The 21,227-nt window shown below is 47.1% G+C and overlaps 1 long non-coding RNA gene across 4 annotated transcripts; it reads left to right on the top strand.

Moving 5' to 3' along the window:
• The first annotated feature begins 941 nt into the window (after positions 1-941).
• Positions 942-16,205, top strand: LOC123140873 (uncharacterized). 4 transcript variants are annotated; one of them, XR_006470089.1, is made up of 10 exons: positions 942-1,700; positions 1,903-2,039; positions 13,070-13,147; positions 13,234-13,335; positions 13,423-13,884; positions 13,973-14,065; positions 14,148-14,249; positions 14,415-14,880; positions 14,967-15,131; positions 15,988-16,205. It is a non-coding gene; the product is annotated as an uncharacterized lncRNA (long non-coding RNA). The 4 variants fall into 4 exon arrangements; XR_006470090.1 differs by having other exon boundaries at positions 13,332-13,335; XR_006470091.1 differs by lacking the exon at positions 13,234-13,335.
• Positions 16,206-21,227: the final 5,022 nt, after the last annotated feature.

Below are 21,227 nucleotides of genomic sequence, written 5' to 3' on the forward strand. Positions count from 1 at the left end.
TTCTTTTTCTGTTTGAAAGAAGATAGTAATTCTATTCAAGTACACCCCGGGGTCCTGGCACCAGCCAATTTCCCTTAACCGTCCATGTGTCCCAGAGAGTCACCTAGCTGTTCAATTCCTCCCATCGACGCCTCCCCGCCGCTATCGAGGCTCACGGGAACTCGTCTCCCACGAATCCGGGGGTGGCTCCGTCGAAAGCTTTCAAGACCGTGCGATCCATTTCCGAGCTCTCCGTCCATCCACCCCGGCCCCTCCTCCCAAGCCCCCCTCTCCCCTCCCTCCCCGCCGCCGTCGCTGGCGCCCGCCTCCGGGCATCGCCCAGACGACGCTGGCGGCGGCGACCCCTAGACATTCACCTCTCGGTGGTGTTCCGACGCGGTCCTAACACAATAAAACTCAAAACTAAATTGGTTTGGTTGTTTGATTTACATAGTTGAATCTTTATGATTATCATTTGAACAAAAGCGGCATAATTATGTTCGACCTACTCTGGCTTGGACGAACCCTCCACGGATTGTCCGATAAGTGAACGATGCTGAGATCACCCCATCTCAAGATCGAAATTTTAGATCGAGACCGACATAGATCGACTGTCTCATCAACCCATCCCATCAGTACTTATGTTTCGAGACAAGAGTATAATCTAATAGTTTAAAGTGAGGGTCGCATGAGGTTTCCGTGACATGTAGTTCCGGACTACCTCAAATGGCGACGACTATATAAATATCGACGATGAGAAGAGAATGGCGTCGGATCACCCCTTCACAATTCTCGGATTTGGTGTTTTTTTCATCAGGATATAACTTTTTACAAATAAATTTCGAAATCTATAACTCCTGAAAGACCTGTAATTTAGAATCTCTGTGCCATTGATTACAGGCACGAATGTCATAGCAACTGAGGTCCGACACGTCACGTTTTGTTTTCGTTCGGTAAATCAATCTAAAACAGGCTTCATCCCGAACGCCAGCATCAATCCTATCTTCTTCTCCCCTTGCTCCACCGCTCAGAGCACACTGCTCTGTCTCCGCCACGCAATACAGAGAGGAGTGGCCTTCGCCGGCGACGAGGCTCCTCCCTGACCAGATCCCGCCACAGTCGCGGCGGCAGGGGTCGAGGACGACGACCACGAGGGATCCGCGGAGGGGGCCAGGGATTTGGCGTTCGCTACAGCCGAGCACCAGGTACTGCCACGCTACGACTCAGCTCCTCGCCGACCGGAGCGAGGTGCCGTCGCGGTCCGATGCCGAGCGCCGCCGCGAGCACCAGGCCGCCGCGCTCGGGGCGACGCTGCCCGCACCATCCCTGCGATGCGCCCACCTCCAACCCGGCGGCGATGGCGATGTCCGCGAGGCCCTGGGCGCGAGGGAGGCGATGGCGATCAGCTGAAGCGGCGGCGCCGTCATCCTACACCGGGAGGCGGGGCCTGGTGGTGCACGAGGCTGCGGGACGCGGAAGGGGGAGAAGCAATGGAGGTACTGTTCGAGGAGGCGGGGCGCGGAGGGAGAGAGCAGTGGAGGTGCTGACGCTGACGCCGCGGCGCTTCATGGAGGTCAACTAGGAGGTGGACGAGGCCTTGCAGCTCGCAGCCGACCTGCTCGCCGATGCGCCAATAGGGATCTGCTCGCCGGCGGGGACGCCGTTTTCTTCTAGTGATGTGCGGATGGTGAACTGCTCGCCGGGATTCACCCCGAGCCCAGGTATTCCGCCGCCTCCTAGTAGCCGCCCGAGCTGTGCTCATGTGCCTTGCCGTTAGCTGAGCTCTCCTACTGCTACTGACCTGGGACGAGCACAACAGCAGAGCACATGCGTGCAGATTTAGTTAGAACAGGAAGTTTCGTCACAAAGAATGGTTCAGGTTCAGCTTAATGTACACTGAAACTTTGCACTTTTGTTGTACAGGGAGTGGGAGTATTCGGGGATAGGATATGTGCATCGAGCAGAGGGGGCCGGTGTTCACTTCAGGTTTCTTGCCTCAGTCAGATCAATTCTGGAGTCCTTGATCTCCCCGTCCTTCATCAACAGCTTTACGTGGGAAGGTATTGGATATTACTAAAAGTTTAGGAGAGCAAATGTATGATAGACAAATATGCAAAATAAGAATGAACTCTTTTTTAGTTGTTCGGTAGCACATCATACACTGATTGCACTGAAACAGGAATTGCTAGACTATTGATGGAGAAGATCATGTGTCCCCTTTTTTTATGTTGTCTAGCAGTGACTTGGGAATTTGTTTAGCAGTGACATGCCAATTTGTTTGACTTTAGATTTCTGGTTCACATGGGTACACATTGGGTACATCTTGACAATATTTTTTCTGGAATAGTTTCTTTTGAGCATGGCAAATTGTGTAGAACATGATATTTAGTACAATATGGCAAATTGGCAACTAGTGTCTAGTGTTTAGCACTGTTTAGTGTTGTTTGTCCTCGTGCGAGAATTATATTGTCAGGACCCTGACTCAATGCCACATCGATCTAGCATGTAACACCTCATATCACTTTGCGGCCTCACGCACGGTATTCCCACGGGTGTCGCCTTACCTTTGCCCGGGACCGTTTGCGCCTTTTGGCACACGTATATGATAGTGTCGCTAGCATCCATATGATAAGGAGCCCGGGCTGACATGGCTAGTCGTAAACCCAAAGTGGCACAAACTTACAGGGACAGGCATCCATGACTCAGCATCGAACGTGTCGGTCATCAGCGAGTGAATCCAGGCTGTAGCACTGGGCTAGCAGGACTCCGGTGAACCGGGCTGTAGCGGGCTAATAGGACTCCGGTATTCATCGCGTGACATTTCCCCGAGGGGACAGACACAGGAACGAAGAAGGACACATGCCGGCCAGCCTAAGTGTTGCGGAGCAGTAGCAAGCTACCATGGCTCGGTGGAAACACTAGGAGACATTTCCCGGTAAGAGGGCTACTAAGGATAAACAACTAGATAGTCAGATCCCACACATACCAAGCATTTCAATAACATACACACAATATGCCCGATATGTGCAAATACAACATGGCATCACAACATGACTCTACGACTCAAGTATTTATTCATTAGGCTCCGAGGAGCGAGATATTACAAACATAGGTCTTATGACCCAACATTCAGAGCATACAAGTCAAAACACAAGCGGAAGCTATCATGTCTGAGTACAGACATCTATAAATGAAAAAGGCTGAAAGCCTGACTATCTACTAGATCCTGCCGAGGGCACAAGATCGTAGCTGAGGTAACAAGCTAAACGTCGAAGTCCACGCGGAATTACTAGTGAGACTGAAGTCTCTGCAAAAACATAAAATAGGCAAACGTGAGTACAAATGTACCTAGCAAGACTTACATCAGAACTAACTACATATGCATCATTATCAACAAGGGGATGGTGGGGTTTAACTGCAGTAAGCCAGCTTTGACTCGGTGGCTATCCTGAACTATGACTGCAAGTAACTCTTTAGAGGTGGCGCACACGAGTCCACATATTCACCATATCAATACACCACTATGGATCCGCTCCCGTCTCCCTACGAGAACGCCATCCATAGCACTCACGCTTATCTTGCGTATTTTAGGGTATCCACTTTCACTTGCCTATGAACTGATATAAGCAACCCAGAAGTCCTTTACCGCGGACACGACTATTCGAATAGATGATGTTAACCCTGCAGGGGTGTACTTCTTCATACATGTTTCCACCACTTAGCGTCTGCACACGACATGTGCTCGGCAGACTTCAAGCGAAAGCCGACGTGGGTGTAGACCACGACCTACCTAAACACTCAAGTCTCTAGTCCAGGTTTATCGCCTATTCGGGTTCCATCCATGAGGAGATCCGGCCGGGGTTTCGCTCACAGCCCCAAACGATGTGAACAGGGTTCTGTGACACCAAACGGGCGCCCGGTATACCCGGCCACGGTGTATCTACCGCATCACAGCCCACCCCTCGGGTCAGCGCTGCCCACGGCCTCCAACACATATCCTACAAACACCAGAAACTAGTTGCAACTCCTGGACAGAGGACAAGGGTGAATAAGAAGTCGAGCGGGGTCATATTTCAGGGCCCAATGTATGGTAGTAGCTGAATCATGGATCACAAACACAGAACTCAGTTCCTAAGGACGGCTTCAATGAGACAACCCACCATGTACTCCTACATGGCCTCTCACCGCTACCTTTACCAAATCGTGTTCACCACTTAGCTCACACACAGTAGGACATGTTCACACACCTCTGATTCATCCCCGATGAATCAGACCTGACTCAACTCTAAGCAATAGCAGGCATGACAAACAAACATGAATGAGTAGGCACCACATGGCTCAAACAACTCCTACTCATACTAGTGGGTTTCATCTATTTACTGTGGCAATGAAAGGTCATGCAGAGGATAAAGGGGTTTAGCTATCGCAGCAAGTAACAGATGAATCGTTGTTGTCCTAATGTAGTAAAAGAGAGCAGGAGCGAGAGAGTGGGATTGTATCGGAATGAACAAGGGGGTTTTGCTTGCCTGGCACTTCTGAAGATAACATCGAGTCTTCATCAGTGTCAACGATCACATCGTCGGTACAACGTCTACCGAGGGGGAACAACACCGGCAAACACAGAAGAAACACGATCAATGCAATGCACAATATGATGCATGCTATGACATGGCAATATGAATGTGTTTTGGGCTAATGCACCTAGCTATGATTTAAATGAAGTTGGTTTGATTACATGATTCAAATTCCAACTCCATATATGATTATTTAAATGCCCTGTATTTGTTTTGTCCAAAACAGAGGACAAACATTGTTCAAACATGGATGAAAATGGTACAGATGGATTCCTTAAATTTTTCTGATAATTTTTCATATATAATTTGTTTGATTTGGAGTCACGGTTGAATTACTATGACTTTTAGAAGTTTTAGCTATTTTCTGAAATAAATAAATCGTTTAGATTTATTTAAAAATCCAGAAAAGGGTTTACTGCGTCAGCATGACGTTGGCATGACGTCAGCAGGTCAACAGGGGCTGGTCCGGGTCAAACCTGACCAGCGGGGTCCACTAGTCAGTGGCATAACTAATTAACCAAGTTAATTAGCCTTAAGTTAATTCTAACTAAATTGTTTGTGGGGCCGGGGCCCACTAGTCAGCGACTAATCAGCTAACTGACCTAGGTTAATTAGTGTTAAACTAATACTAACTAAAAATGTCAGGGGGTGGCCCACACGTCAGTGACACACGGGGAAGGTCAAACCATGGCCAAACTCGGGTCAACTCGCCGGAGTTGACCCGCGGCTCGTCGCCGGCAGAGCCAGAGACGGCGGAGGGGTGCGGGTTTTGTCCTTCGACGACCAAATTAGCGGCCGAGACCACCCATAGAGAGCTGGCACTCTCGCGCATCCATTGAAGCAAGCGAGAGAGGCTGCAGTGGAGTGAGCTCGCTGGAGTCGAGCTCGTGGCGGCGGCCGGAGTACGGGCGAGGTCCGGGTTGGCGCTAGGGGGCACGGGAGGGGGAGCTGGTGTGTGTGTTAGGCTCCTGGTGAGGTGTGGAGCACGTTGCCGTGCTCCGGGAGTTAGCTATGGTGGCTCTGGCCTCGTCTGCGTCATCGCCGGCGGCGAGGAGCTCACGGCCCCCGGTGAAAAGGGCGGCTAGAGTGCAGGAACGAGCGCGGGGAGGAGGGGGAATGGAAGAGGAGCTCACAGCGGATCCGATAGAAGCAACGGCGAGGCCGGGGAGGGGCTGGAGCTCGCGAATCCCCGAAAGTTCGCCGGCGGCCGAAGGTTGGGGACGAGCTCTGGGAAGACGCTACAGGGCTCCCGCAGTCGAATGGGTTGGTGTAGAAGACACAGAAGGCGATGGCGGTTCCTCTGGACTCATCGGAGAGGCACGAGGTGGACGGTGGCCGCGGTGGTGCTCGTCGGCGGCGGCGGGTGTGTTCGGTGGTTGCGTGCGAGAGAGCCAGAGGAGGAGAGGAGCTCGGGGAGAGAGTGAGAGGCCCGGGGGGCGCGTGGAGCTGCGGGAGACGCCCAGGGAGAGGAGGAGGCAGCCAGGCAGGGTGGTGGCGTGGCGAGCTCGGCGGCGTCGCGGTGTCCCTCCTCTGCCTACTGGCACGAGGAGGAAGGCGACAGGGAGGAGGTGGTGGTGGGCTAGGCCGGCCAGCTGCAGTGTTGGGCCGGTTGGTGGCGCCAGGTAAGTGCCCCAGGTAGGCTCTCTCTCTCTCTGGTTTTTCTATTTATTAATGTTTTCTATTTTTTGTAATTGGTTTTGATTTGATTTAAAACATCAAATCATTTTTTTAACTTTTTGTAAATTGTATGTGAGCTCAGGAACTAGTCCAAGGTCACAGGAAACTTACAAAAATATTTGAACTTTATTTCTTATATAATAGAAATAAATTCAACTCAAATATGTCGTTGGTTTAAGTCAAAGGCCCAAAATAAATATTTCTGTGATACCAAAAATATTGGTTTGAATTTTACCTCATGCCAATATTTTTGCAGAATAACATGAACATTTTCTTCGACTCATTTGATGAGATTTAAATGTTGGTTATTTTTAGAGGACTTCTGAGGTTTTTGAAAATTCCTCAATTCAAATTTCATTTGAATTTAAACATAATGCACACATGGAAGCTGGCATAGGTCAGACCAGAATTAGGGATGTGACATATATTCAGTAATTTGCCATGGCATTTGTCCTCCTGTATTTAGTCTGTAGTGCAAATTTTGTAAACTTGCCATGTGATCAGTACATACAAACTCTAGCTTTGAAATGAATCATGAATCGAATTTTCTCTAGATTTTGCCATGAATCAAAAGTATATATTGTTGAACACTGTTTTGCCATGGCAAAAAGGATTTTATAGCTTTTGGCATGCCTCTAATATAGCTTTTTCCATGTCACCACTATAACTTTTGGCATGACATACACATATTTTTTTTACCAAGGCAAATTTGCTAATCTGTTTGCCATGCCTCTAATATAGTTTTCGCCATGTCACCACTACAACTTTGGCCATGTTCACATGGAGTAGTAAAAAAACAAATTTGAGTTGATTGTAGAAATATGTGTTTGTTTCCCTTTTTTTGACTTTGTAGGATTGATGATGACCACATTAAGCATTGCAACTTTTAAGAGATTTGATTTTGCTTTTGTACTTACTACTGCAAATCCACCCAGGTAAGTTTGCCATGTCAATTAACATGCAGTATGTTTGTGCCATGGCAAATTTGCATTCTTTTTCATTTCATTTACACGGCAAGTCTTCAAAACATTTTAGTATTCCCTCCATCTCGAAATATATCTACAACCTAGAAAATTACCTAAAAACTAATTACTTTTTTTAAACAGAAAGAGTTACTTTCGCGCCACCTAATTTAGGTGTACAGTTGTTTGCGCCAATACTTTTTAACCTCCCGCTAAAAGGTCCCAAATTAGCGTCTTTGTTCCCACCAGAAAATTAGCTTCCCGCTAAATACCTTCCTAACAACCCACGAATATATAATTCTAGACCAAACGACGGCGTCTTCACGGGCGATTGGATCTGAGCTCTCGTCTCGGTTCATCTCTGCTGCCGGCGTCATGACGGCGTCAACAGAGCGAACCACATCAGGTGCACAGCGTCAGGTTAGTCCTCCTCCCGATCTCCTTCATCGCTGAAAAATCCAGTCCTCCTCGATCTCCCCCTCCCCCCTCTCCTCTGCGTCCGCCTCCGTCCGGGATCAAACCCCCCTCCCCCACGAGCTCCTCATCGATGCGCGGCTCTCTCAATCCTGATCCATTCAGAGGGGCTGCCCCTTCTCTCCTCCGCTCGCCGCTTGGCCGTAGAAAAGAAGTCAGGGCAATGGACATGCCGCCGCCGGTGGCATTTTCCCATCGCGCCTCGATTTGGCCGCCTCGGCTGAGGCGCTCGTGGCCTGGAGGGTCGGCGCAGCGCCTCACCTTGGCCTGGAGGCTGGCCTCCATGGAGCTCGCCTCGGCCTTGAACTGGGGCTCAACGGGGCCTCCCGGCCCGGTTCATGGCCGCAGCCGTCTCGGCTGTGCACGCCGGCATCGTGACATGGTGGCCAGGCGCTGGTAATTGCCGCACCCGACCCCAGCATACCCGAGGTGCCTGCAGGCCTCTCCACCATCTCTGCTCCTGGTTCTGTTTCCTCGTGGACGCCAAAGGGGGTCGTGAGCATTAGATTGGTTTTTGAGCATTAGATCCATTAACTGAAAGATATAGACATACTCTGTAATCTGTATGTGCAAAGCTAGCTAGCTTGCATTTTTATTAGTTAAGTGCCGGCTTTCTGAGTTCAATCCCCCAACTAATAATGGTGCCAAATACCAGGTTTTTTTCTACATACATGGATGCTTTCATGATCCACTTTACATTTGTTTCCCCCTGGGTTCAGTCTGAATCTTTACATTACACTTAGAATCCTACCATCACCGTCACTGTCACTCTGCATACAACATTAATTCTTATATCTAAATCAGGTTGATTAGCTTTTGATGTAATATTATCCGTCTTGCCTAAAATAAATCCACATTCTTACACTCTGGTTTCTTCTTATACATCCTACAGTCACTTTCTTATAAATATTTTTTAGCAATTAGCGTAGATCGAGATGAGTTTCTTTCAACACATTTTAAGACATAATGTCATATATTAGATGTTATATGTGCGTCAACAGAGCAGAGGATTTAGGTTTAGTCATCATCTGCATTGCATTTGATTCAGATTACTATAAGCTGATTTTTAATAGATATTTGGTCTTACACGAGTCACATTGCATTTTTTTCCTATAGATTCAGAGTAGTGTTTTCATGAACCTATCACTGATACTTTGCCTTTCATGTTCATTCACATATGTCTGGTTTACCCACACAAGGGCACTGTCACATCCCTAGCTTCTGGCATTGCTCTAGCCTAGCTTCATGTGTGCATCATGTCTATATTTTTGAAACTTGAATTGAGGAATATTGGAAGCCTCAAAACCCTAAATAAAAGAGGGGCAAAAACCCTAGAAATCTCATTCATTGCTCCAAAAGGCTCTTCTTAAATGTTTGATAATTTTTGGTAAGGGTTCTGGTCCCAACCAAAATATTGAACATTTTTAAGGATTTATTTTTGGGACTTTGAATTTAAATCATTAGCTATTTGAATTTGAATTATATTCATATAATTAGAATATAATTTCAAATACCCCTGAAATATTTTATGAGCTTTTGGAAAAGTCCATCTAGCAACATAAATTATTCAGAGGATATTTGGCACTGTTTTGAATTTGTTTAAATTTGAAAACAGTGGCAAAGAAAAAAAAAAGAAAACAAAACAGAACAGAAATAAAAATAAAAAGAACAGAGTCTTACCTGGGCCCTTACCTGGCTGGCCCAGTGGACAGCCCAGCCCACTGGCCTGGTGCCAGTCGTCCTCTACCTCTGCCAGTAGGCAGAGGAGGGAGACAGCGCACGCGCGCGCCGTGGCGACACGCCACCTCCCTGCCTGCCTGCGTCCCTCGCCACCGCGACGCCTCGGGCCTTCTCCTCGGCGCCGCCTCGAACCCCTGGACCCCCTCACTCGTCCCCTTCGTCTCTCCTTCGCCTCTCCCTCTCGCACACCAGAACGCCTCCGCCGCCGCCGCTCGCAACCACCGCAACCACAGCCACTCCCTCGCCCCCTCTCTGCGTACCCGAGCTCCGCCCTGACCCCGTGGAGCTACCCACCGACGCACGCGATCAGAGGAGGCTGAAATTGACCGGAGCATCATCGCCTTCACCTCCGGTGCCGGAGATCGACTCCATCGATTCAGCGCGTCCAGAGCTTCCCCGACTTCGTCGTCTCCTCCGCTAGCCCCTCCGTGAGCTCTCCTACGTTTCCCCTCTCTCCCCGTTGGTTTCCCGTGCAGTATCCATGCTAGCCACCGTACCGAGCGCCGCCGTCCGCCATGGACGCCGGGCGTGGCACTGACGTGCTGTTGCAGCCAGTCCGACGAGCCTAGCGTGCTCCTAGCTGCCCCAGGAGTCCGCATAGCCCCTCAGCCAGCCCCCTAGCGCCCCGTACCCTCGCTCCGCCCAAACCCGAGCTCCGGCGGCCGCAAAAGAGCTCGCCGCCGTTAGCTCCGGCGCCCCCGCAGCCCCCCCGTCAGCTCCCCTGGTTGCGGACGAAGACGGGCTACGCCCCGGTGGTCTTCGCGCGATCAAACGCTATCTGAAACGCAAGTCCGGCGAGTCGCCGCCGCGCTAATGGTCGCCGCCGGCCAGAACTCCGGCGGGCTGACGTGGCTTAGTTAATTAGTCACTAACCCCCCACCTACTGACGCTGACAAGTGGGCCCCAGGGCTTAGTCAAAGCTAACCAGCCCAGGTTTGACTCGGGGTTAACCCCCTGTCACTGACGTGTGGGTCCCACACGTCAGGTTTGACCCTGGCCGACCCCTGTTGACTTGCTGACGTCATGATGATGTCAGGCTGACGCAATAAGTATTTTCTGGAATTTAAATAATCTTAAATGATTTAATAATTTCAGAAAATAGCTAAAACTTCAATAAATCATAGAAAATTAACCGTAACTCCAAATTAAATAATTTATATATGAAAAATTATCAGAAAAATTCAAGGAATCCATCTGTACCATTTTCATGCATGTTAGAACAACTTATAGCTGCTGTTTAGCACAAATCAAATAAAGGGCATTTAAATAATCACATATGGAGTTTGAATTTGAATCTTGTATTCAAACCAACTTCATTTAATCTGTTGCTAGTTGCATTGGCTCAAAACACATTCATTTTGCCATGTCATGATCATGCATCATATTGTGCATTGCATTGATTGTGTTCCCTTCTGTGTTGCCGGTATTTGTCCCCTCTCGATAGACGTGATACCGATGATGTGATCGTTGACACTGATGAAGACTCAATGTTATCTTCAAAAGTGCCAGGCAAGCAAAACCCCCTTGTTCATTCCGATACAATCCTACTCTCTCGCTCCTGCTCTCTTTTAATGCATTAGGACAACACCGATTTTTCTGTTACTTGCTGCGGTAGCTGAACCCCTTTATCCTTTGCATGACCTGTCATTGCCACAGTAAATAGATGAAACCCACTAGCATGAGTAGGAGTTGTTTGAGCCCTGTTGTGCCTACTCATTCATGTTTGTTTGTCATGCCTGCTACTGCTTAGAGTTGAGTCAGGTCTGATTCATCGGGGATGAATCAGAGGTGTGTGAACATGTCCTACTGTGTGTGAGCTAAGTGTGTGAACACGTTTTGGTAAAGGTAGCGGTGAGAGGCCATGTAGGAGTACATGGTGGGTTGTCTCATTGCAGCCGTCCTCAGGAACTGAGTTCTGTGTTTGTGATCCATGATTCAGCTACTACCACGCATTGGGCCCGAAACCAATGGACCCTCTCGGCTTCTTGATCACCCTTGTCCTCTGTCCAGGAGTTGCAAGTAGTTTCTGGTGTTTGTAGTATGCTGGAGGCCGTGCGCAGTGCTGACCGTAGGGGTGGGCTGTGATGCGGTAGGCACGTGGCCGGGTAAACCGGGCGCCCGTTTGGTGTCACGGAACCCTGTACACATCGTTTGGGGCTGTGAGCGAAACTACGGCCGGATCTCCTCATGGATGGAACCCGAATAGGCGATAAACCTGGACTAGAGACTTGAGTGTTTAGGCAGGCCGTGGCCGACACCCACGTTGGGCTTCCGCTTGAAGGTTGCCGAGTACATGTCGTGTAAACGGCGGTAAGTGGTGAGAGCGTGTGTGAAGAAGTACACCCCTGCAGGGTTAACATGATCTATTCGAATAGCCGTGTCCGCGGAAAAGGACTTCTGGGTTGCTTATATCAGTTCATAGACAAGTGAAAGTGGATACTCTAAAATACGCAAGATAAGCGTGAGTGCTATGGATGGCGTTCTCGTAGGGAGACGGGAGCGGTTCCATAGTGGTGTATTGGTTGGTGAATATGTGGACTCGTGTGCGCCACCTCAAAAGAGTCGCTTGCAGTCGTAGTTTAGGATAGCCACCGAGTCAAAGCTGGCTTGCTGCAGTTAAACCCCTCCATCCCCTTTGTTGATAATGATGCATATGTAGATAGTTCTGATGTAAGTCTTGCTGGGTACATTTGTACTCACGTTTGCCTATTTTATGTTTTTGCAGAGAGACTTCGGTCTCGCTAGTAGTTCCACGTGGTCTTCGACGTTTAGCTTGTTACCTCAGCTACGATCTTGTGCCTCGGCAGGATTTGGTAGATAGTCAGGCTTCTCAGCCTTTTTCATTTATAGATGTCTGTACTCAGACATGATAGCTTCCGCTTGTGCTTGATTTGTATGCTCTGAATGTTGGGTCATGAGACCCATGTTTGTAATATCTCGCTCCTCGGAGCCTATTGAATAGATTACTTGAGTCATAGAGTCATGTTGTGATGCCATGTTGTATTTGCACATATCGAGCATATTGTGTGTATGTTATTGAAATGCTTGGTATGTGTGGGATCTGACCATCTAGTTGTTTATCTTTAGTAGCCTCTCTTACGGGGAAATGTCTCCTAGTGTTTCCACCGAGCCATGGTAGCTTGCTACTGCTCCGGAACACTTAGGCTGGCCGGCATGTGTCCTTCTTCGTTCCTGTGTCTGTCCCTTCGGGGAAATGTCACGCGGTGAATACCGGAGTCCTGCTAGCCCAGTGCTACATCCTGGATTCACTCGCTGATGACCGACACGTTCGATGCTGGGTCATGGATGCCTGTCCCTGTAAGTCTGTGCCGCTTTGGGTTTACGACTAGCCATGTCAGCCCGGGCTCCTTATCATATGGATGCTAGCGACACTGTCATATACGTGTGCCAAAAGGCGCAAACGGTCCCGGGCAAAGGTAAGGCGACACCCGTGGGAATACCGTGCGTGAGGCCGCAAAGTGATATGATGTGTTACATGCTAGATCGATGTGGCATTGAGTCGGGGTCCTGACAGGCACAATGATGAATTTTACGGAGGATGCTCCTGGTACACAACATCCTTACTTCATAATCACCTATCTAAATGGTGCAGAACATCAATGCTTTGTTAATGCTAAGTCCCATGATTGTTTTTGTGTGCAGTAAAGAAAGGCTCTGTTCTCTTAACAAGGATGGAAAGTATAACGGCATACAAAAACCAACATGGACAACCCAAATCTGGTAAATTATTTACCATTTCCTATAATGCATAAATTCTTGGTGTGGGTTAAATAGCTAAACCTTCAAGACTACTAAATCTTCTACAGGAACTCCAGAACAATCTGACATTCCAGTGGCTGCTAATGACAAGCGTTCCCTTGCTGAATGGCCATCCTATGCTCGCCGCAACCGTGCGTGACTACAGGATGGTACTTGCTTTCGTTTACATTTGTGTCATCATTTCTTACAATCTAATGCTGAATAATACAATTTTTCTTGTATGATTTGGGCTGTAGAAGCTGGTGGACAGAAGAAGAAAGGGCGAGGTGTTCTAAAAGGTTTTAAAGCATCTAAGAAGCGTTTTGCCAATGGATCTGCAAAGCTAAATATTACATTCTCTGAAAAATTGGGTGGTACAGTAGGAATGAACTATCGTTCGTTCAAGGATGACGTGGTAGTCATAATGAAAAGAAAGTTACCACTCATTGGATTGAGGACGTGGTCGGACATTCACCCTACCATTCATCGACTCATTGTTGCAGATATGATTGTAGGACAGATGGGACCTGGAAGATACACCAGAAACAGAAGAAAAAGTTCTCAAAATTGCGAAAGAGAGATATAGAGGCTGGCGATCAACTCTAAGCTCCACTTACAAGGCATACAAAACAGATGCATTGGCTAATCTGCCTGAAGATTTACAACCAGAAGAGTGGGAATGGATGATTGAGTACTTTGGCACTGATTCAAAATTTCAGGTTATCTCTAAGATCACGGTTTGTCTATTATGTGTTAAGGTGAAATGGCTAGTCTCATTGGTTATATCTGGTTTCAATGAATTGATAGGAATGCAGCCAAAAGAACGCTGATAACCGTAAGAAACAGAAGACAAAACATATAATCGGATCAAAATCTTACTCGCAAGTTAGTTTTGAGAAGGTACGAGTCCAATTAAATATGTATGCCTTGCTGCTAAATATGGTGTCATGTTTCAAGCATCTCATTGTTATATTATTTGCAGAGAAACTTAGAAACTGGAGAAGAGCCAGATTGTATTGCTCTATGGGAACTCACCCACACAAACAATGGAACATGGTCTAACACAGATTCCCAGAAAGTTTACGTGAGTACACTGACTTTTGGTTATTCTATAGTTAGTCAATGATGTGCATTCGGCATGTTTCATCATCAGATGTGATTATTCATGCATTGGACCGTGTTATTCTTGTTTCATCTTTTATAGTGTCAATATTTATGTTGCACCTATAATTGTTCCTATCATTTTTAGGACCAAGCACTTGAAGAGGTTAAAAACAAAGAAGCTGAAACTGAAGGTCCACTTTCAAGTGAGCAGAAAAACAATGTTTTCCAGACCGCTTACAAAGACACTCTGGAATGCAAGTCATCGCAGCCTCGTGGGTACGGATACATGGCCAAAACTTCAACTGGTTCTGAAAAGTTCCGTATCCAGATTGAAGAGCAAGCTCGTGCTACAGCAGCCACCCAGGAGTGAAACTCTCAGCTCAGCCAGCAGGTTAATGACTTAGAAGATCAACTACAAGCTGAACGTGCTAACACACAAGAGAGGATTAACTTGGAGCGTGCTGAGAGAGAACAACTTGAGGAGAGGTTAAAACAAGAGCGTGCTGAAAGGGAAAGATTGTTGCAAGAGGAGCGAACATCAAGACTGGAATTTGAAAAAAAACATGATGGCAAAGTTTATAGAATTGAGCAAACAGATGGAAACCCAACAGGTGATGGTGATTACAGTCATATGCTTCTGACCTTGTAAGATTTATGTTGCTTATTTGTATTGCTAAAAGTGGACTTCTATTTACAGGTTCCTACGAAGAGGGTTGACAAAGAAAATAGTAATCCAAACTTGCAAAATATTCTTTCACAGACATCTAGTCCTAATAAGACTCCAGGTTCAAGGCCGACTGCTATTTCTTCAAATGCGCTCATACAAGCTGCAGCAAGGCAATCTCGAATGTATAAAGCAATGGTAAGTCACAACCTTGCTTTCTCTTCATGTTCACCTGCATTTTATACGTCCTTGGTCTTCATAATTAGCTAGCTGCTTCTTCTCTTTTACCATGTGTTGTTGCTGCATCGAGTCACAACTTAAACAAAATACAAATATGTGCTAGCTAGGGACATGAACTTAACTGAAACTATACATCTAGTCATAACTTAAATCAATAGCAGGAGCTTTTAGTAGATGTACGATCGGACGATGGTACCATTCTGTATGCACGAGCAGGATGTCATGATCATGCGCGTGATGCCTTCGCTGATGAGTCCACTGCAATGTCACATGTAGTATCTCTTCCTGTTGATATAGGGGTCGTGAGGGTCGTTTTTTAAACGGACTCGCAACTCCTGATGGAAGCACTTAATATCAATAAGGTGGACTTGTCGGCCTATATGCTGTTATTGAGGATACCAAGTACCCGCTCATATTATGGTTTTCTTATTATGAAACAAATGTATGTCGTCGCTCGGCAAACTTTGTTGCTCATGAGCTTGCTAGTCTTGATAGGATGTTAGAACCTAACTGGAATGGGGGCCCGATGTACTAGCCCTTGTGGCTGCTCTGTGTTTTGGGTGATTCAGCCCAACACCATTAAGTTAAAAGCAATGTTTTTTTCTCAAAAAAATCCCTTTTAGTAGATGTACTTTAGGTTATGCCTTAGCCATTCACACTTGTATAGTTGTTCTGATGCCTTAGTTACATGCTTGCTGACACAGTATTAGCTAGTTAGTCTGGCAATAGTTTTTAACAATGGAGCTGGCATAATTGTATGGCGTATGTTATGTTTGACTCATTAACTAGAACTTTTTTTATTTCTTGATTGCAGGATCCAAAGAACTAGCTGGACTGGACTCTAGATCACGGGCAGTTTAGTCTTCGAAGTTAATTAGGATGGCTAAATTACATTTGAGTTTTATTTGATGGATATTTTCTATCAGAAGTATGAATTGTATGAATCTAGATATTATATGTATGGTTTTGAATATTTTAATTGAAACCCTGTAAAAAAAATTTACGATTGCAATAGACTATTACCACAACCCATTTTTGGTTGCCACATGCTAGCACCACTAAAAATATAGTGTTGCATCATATCTCAGTTGCTACGCCTATCTGTTTTGTTGCACTAGAATGTTGCAACGGAGCACTTTATATTGTTGTAATAGCTTCGCGCCACAAGAAATTTCATGATGCGATAACAGTTTAGCGCCACCAAAGTAAGTTTGTTGAAATAGAGTATCGCCACGGAAAGTTTAAATTGTCGCAATAATTTCTCGCTACAAAGATGTTACTTGTTGTGATACCTATTTGTCACTATCAAAAGAAGTACGTTGCAATTTCCTGTTACGACGATTGGAATATTTGTTGCCATAAGTTAATGCCACAAGCGAAGTGGGTCGTGGCAACATGCCTAATGCCACGAAAACAAGAATTGTTGCCATAGTTTATTGCCACAAGTATAGTGGGTCGTGGCAACATGTCTGATGCCACGAAAATAAGGATTGTTGCCATAGTTTGTTGCCACAATTGATTATTGCCACGAAAGAGTAATGCGCCACGAAATGGTCGTCGTTGTCATAGGTTGTTGCCACAAATGTCTATCGCCACGACATATCAGTCTCCACAATTCGGTACATGTTGCATTAAAGCTATCTCCACAAAGCAAATTGTGGCATCAGGTGAGTGTTGCCACGGGAAAACATGTGGCAAGTTCCCGCATGGATGTTGCAATAGCACACTTTATTGCCGCAATTGCCTTTTCATGGTAATAACCTATTACCATGTGTCCAGTTGCAACGGCTGCCAACGAATGTCGTTTCGTGGCAATAGGTACTTATCGCCACGAAACATCATGTATTGCAACAAATTTTTTTGTTGCAATAGACCCGGATCCTTGTAGTACTAGTGGAGTACTGACAACATCCGTAGTAGAGTATACAATGCTCATAGTACTCCCTCCTTCCATTTATATATGGCCTATGTGGAGGATAGAGATGTGAAAAAGTAAGGGGAGTGAGCTCTCATGCAAGAGCCTAGCTATATACGCATTCCTAGTTAAATACAATAAATATGAAGAAAGAGATAGAGAGGAGATGGAAAAAAGTACTAATACATTAGTCAACCCTATTTTTTTCTTCAGGAAATAGTCAACCTTATAGCCCATACTACTGTATGGGTGCATATAGATGATGGCTATAGATGACATGGCAGTTCCTTATAGCCATCGGCTAGCTATATTATTAACCATGCTCTAATGCGTTTTTCAAAACCGCCTTTGACTATTGACAAGATTAATAGTACATGAGATGTATAATGTGAAAATGTTATCATTGGAAGCTCCTTTCACATACGAATTTGACCGTATGCTTTGTGTAAGTTGCATGTCATATATTATTACTCCAACATTTGGTCAAAGTTAGCCTCGGAAAACGCATTAGGCCCTGTATAGTAAATGGAAGGAGGGAGTAGTAGTGGAAGTGGATCCTCTGAAATAGGTATCCCTGTTGTACCCTCCCTTTCGGTCACTTACTGGTGGACCCCATGCTTGCTAGGCCCTGCATGTCAGTTACTCAATGGGTTCGGCCACGTCAGGGGATCCTCATCTGTAGTATACTCCCCCTGTTTTTATTTACTCCGCATAAAACGGAGGGAGTGGTAGTATAAATGACACGGGCGGGGAGGGGGAGGGACGTCTGTTTGCTCTCAACTGCGGTCCCACAAGCGAGCGAAAATGCAAGACGAAGCGCGTTCCATTCGGTGAGCGACATGGAGGGTCCAGCATGCCGGGGTGCAACGCAAACGCGACAAGAGCGATGTACAGTCAAAACTGATTGACTGGTCGTCAACGGAACCACTATTCACACCAAAACCTTCGCTGCTCGGCCTACGCCAGCCCTGCCCCAAAACCACACCTCCTCTCCAGCCCATTCCCCCACCTTTTGATCCCCTAGCCCGCATCAAGTGTCCCCTAGTTCGCCGGAAAGCCATGGTGTGCCGCAAGATCACGTACTACAAGATGCTGACGACAGAGTGCCGCGCAGAAATCGCGGCAGTGGTCGTTGCCACAGACCTCCGTTCCCAAGCTCGCTTTGCGGCAGGCCAATCCCTAAGTTCTCTAGAGCCAAGCTACGAGCAGGAGGAAGCTGATCCAATGTTCATGGTGGAGGTCGTGGCGCAGAAGGCCCCCAATGGGTATGAGACGATGGACGCCGACTTCGTGCCGGCGTCCGGGTCCGCCATGGTGCAGGCGGACCAGCGGTTCAACCTGGCGATACTAAAGGAGGACCGGGAGGCAGAGGCTTAACTCGACGTGGAGCGCGCGCATGCTGCTGCCATCGAGGCTCTCCTGCAGGCGGAACTGGATGTCGTTGATGTGAACCGGGCGGCGGAGGCTTAGCTTCGGCGAAGCGCGTGGATGCCGCTGCCATCGAGGCCCTCCTGCAGGCGGAACCGGACGTCCGAGACTTGAACCGGGCGGCAGAAGCTTAACTCGACACGGAGTGCACGGATGCCACTGCCATCAAGGCCCTCCTGCAGGTGGAACCGGACCTCCTGGACTTGAACTGGGCAGCGTAGGCTCAACTCGACGCGGAGCGTGCGGATGCCGCTGCCATCGAGGCCCTCCTGTAGGTGGAACCGGACGTCCTCAACTTGAACCGAGCGGTGCTCTCGTCCGTGCAGAGCGGCCGCACGCTCCGCGTGAATGAGTAGCTGGAGGCCGAGGACAACCACGGTGCAGAGACACACGTCGGCAGCTACGGCTGGTTCACCGGCAGCCAAAGACGACGAGGCCGTCTCGTTCCGCGAGCAGTGATAGTTTTTCTTTATGTTGTTGTTTTTAGGGATCTTTTGCTGTGTAAAAACATATATTGTTATGCAAGTCGTCTGACTTTCACCATTTGGGTCAGTATACCATTTCAGGTGGTTGGATGAATATCCTACGTCTCCTAACCCTTCTTCCTCACCTCTTCTTCTTCCCTAACAAACCACCACACGGGCCGTATAGATCCTCCCCAACATGCGGTTGTATAAACATACTGGATGAACGAAAATTATGTGTCAGCGGTAGGATGGCTGAGTTTGGTTTGTTCACATGCGGTAGCACGTGTCAGTGTGGGTGCGTTCCCTTGGTTGGGTTTGCGGCGTGCAGGAGCGACTATGTGAGGGTGCGGTGCGACTGCGGCGTGCATGAGCGACCGTTTGAGGGTGCGGTGCGAACGCGATAGACTTGAGGAAGTGTACCTCCTTTTCATTTTAAAAACTTTAGGCAAGCTTGGCAAAAATGTGTGGCGAATTATGGCAATGCAAGGCCTAGACCCAAACAGGATAAGTACGTACGTACTAGGAGTACTATGTTATAAAAGAAAGGCGGGGTTTTCCTGCACGGGATTAATCGATTCAAATCCTCATTTGACGTGTCAATTAATGCGTATTTTGTTTCTCCAAATCCCAAAGGTCTAACCATCTCACTCCTCATCGCTTGATTAATGCAGCACCATGCAAACCAACCTTCTCACTTCCGCATGCATGCAAGGGTATATTAATGTCCTTGGTTGCTAGTACGAGGCAAACCCCATCAATTTTGCCTCGATTAGTGTTAGTGGCATTTTGCAAATTGTAATTTTGATATACTGGCCTTGTGTACAAAGTAATGGAGGTAGTAACTATTTGACTTCCTTCCCCATTGCGGTGACGTCGACGATATCTCGAACGTTGTGGTTTGGCGAAGTGCGTTCGATGGAGAACACCATTGAGGAATACCACGGTAAGTCGTTCGCTAGTGCCACCTGCAAGCCGAGACAACCGCCTTACTTTCATCTAGGAAGTTCGTTGAACCAAAGGACGCGTAAATGTACTAGTACTACTGGTACCCAATAGCGTCGTCCGTGCAGCTTAGTGCGATGAGGTGGTTTCTCAAAGAAGACGATGGAGAAGCGGAGTCAGCGAAGAGTGAAATGATGGTTGCTTCATCCGTGCTTTGTGATTTGACGCCTCGCTGCTTTGTGATTTGTGATAGAAGGGACAGGGGAGTAGACTCTATGCTCTATAATGTACATGCATCCAAGCACGGGAGAAACAGGAGAGACGTTGCATTTTTCTATTCCTTCAATCAATCAATCAGGGAGCTTCGGTTCCATATTTTTGGCTTTGGCAGCACTGTCCACAATGGTTCCCATCGATGCCAAAAGCTATTTTTACATTTGGCTACACACTGTGGATGCCCTTAACCGTACCACTTGTTTTTCTCATGTGTGCTATCTATACAAATCTCAATTATATTGATCTAAAAAATTATAGAATCAAGATCAGTAAAAAGGAGGTGATTTTGCTGCGCAGATGGCGGGGGAGGTTTCTTATTTTCAGAGGATGTTGGCCTGGTGGTTTGCTAACATGCGGTCCCACATGTCAGTGCTTTACCAAGCCGATCCGCGTCCCACATGAGGTAGAACAACGACAGAAGCAACACATGGTTAACATGAAGAAGATGAGGGAGAAGCGGATTCAGCAACGAGTGAGATGATGGTTGCTTCGTCCCTCGAACTTCTTATTTTAGCATTATTACTTCATCCCTCCAACTTAACTGCGGGAAAGGTGCAGCTTTGTGATTTGACGCCTCATTGCTCATTACTATGCCGGCGCCATGACTGGGGTGCTTCACCCCTGCTGCTCTGCACTGTATTTTGGTATGGCACGTGGACCCGGTAGCTTGATGTCCCACATGTCGGCGAAAGGGACTAGAACATTTATGAAAGCGAGCGCTCCACTCTTACGACGGAGGAGTACACGACACGGAGGCCCAGTGAATTGTCACTTGTACTGTATAGTACTATAGTTTTGTTGTTTCACACGATCCATCGATACAAACCCGATTAAACAGGAAAGGGCAGGATTTTTCGCGCGGTAGATGATAGTGGCCATACATTTCAAAGGCAATTTTAATGTATGCAAACTGAATAATTAAGTAACAATATGATATCTAGTAAACTAAAAACACATATGATTTATTGTGTTAGAGTGTTGTAGTAGTGTTGTATTGCATAGTTGTTAGAAGTAACATGCAAGAAC

Source organism: Triticum aestivum, chromosome 1B, assembly GCF_018294505.1.
Source record: "Triticum aestivum cultivar Chinese Spring chromosome 1B, IWGSC CS RefSeq v2.1, whole genome shotgun sequence".
In the NCBI taxonomy this organism is placed as follows: Eukaryota; Viridiplantae; Streptophyta; class Magnoliopsida; order Poales; family Poaceae; genus Triticum; species Triticum aestivum.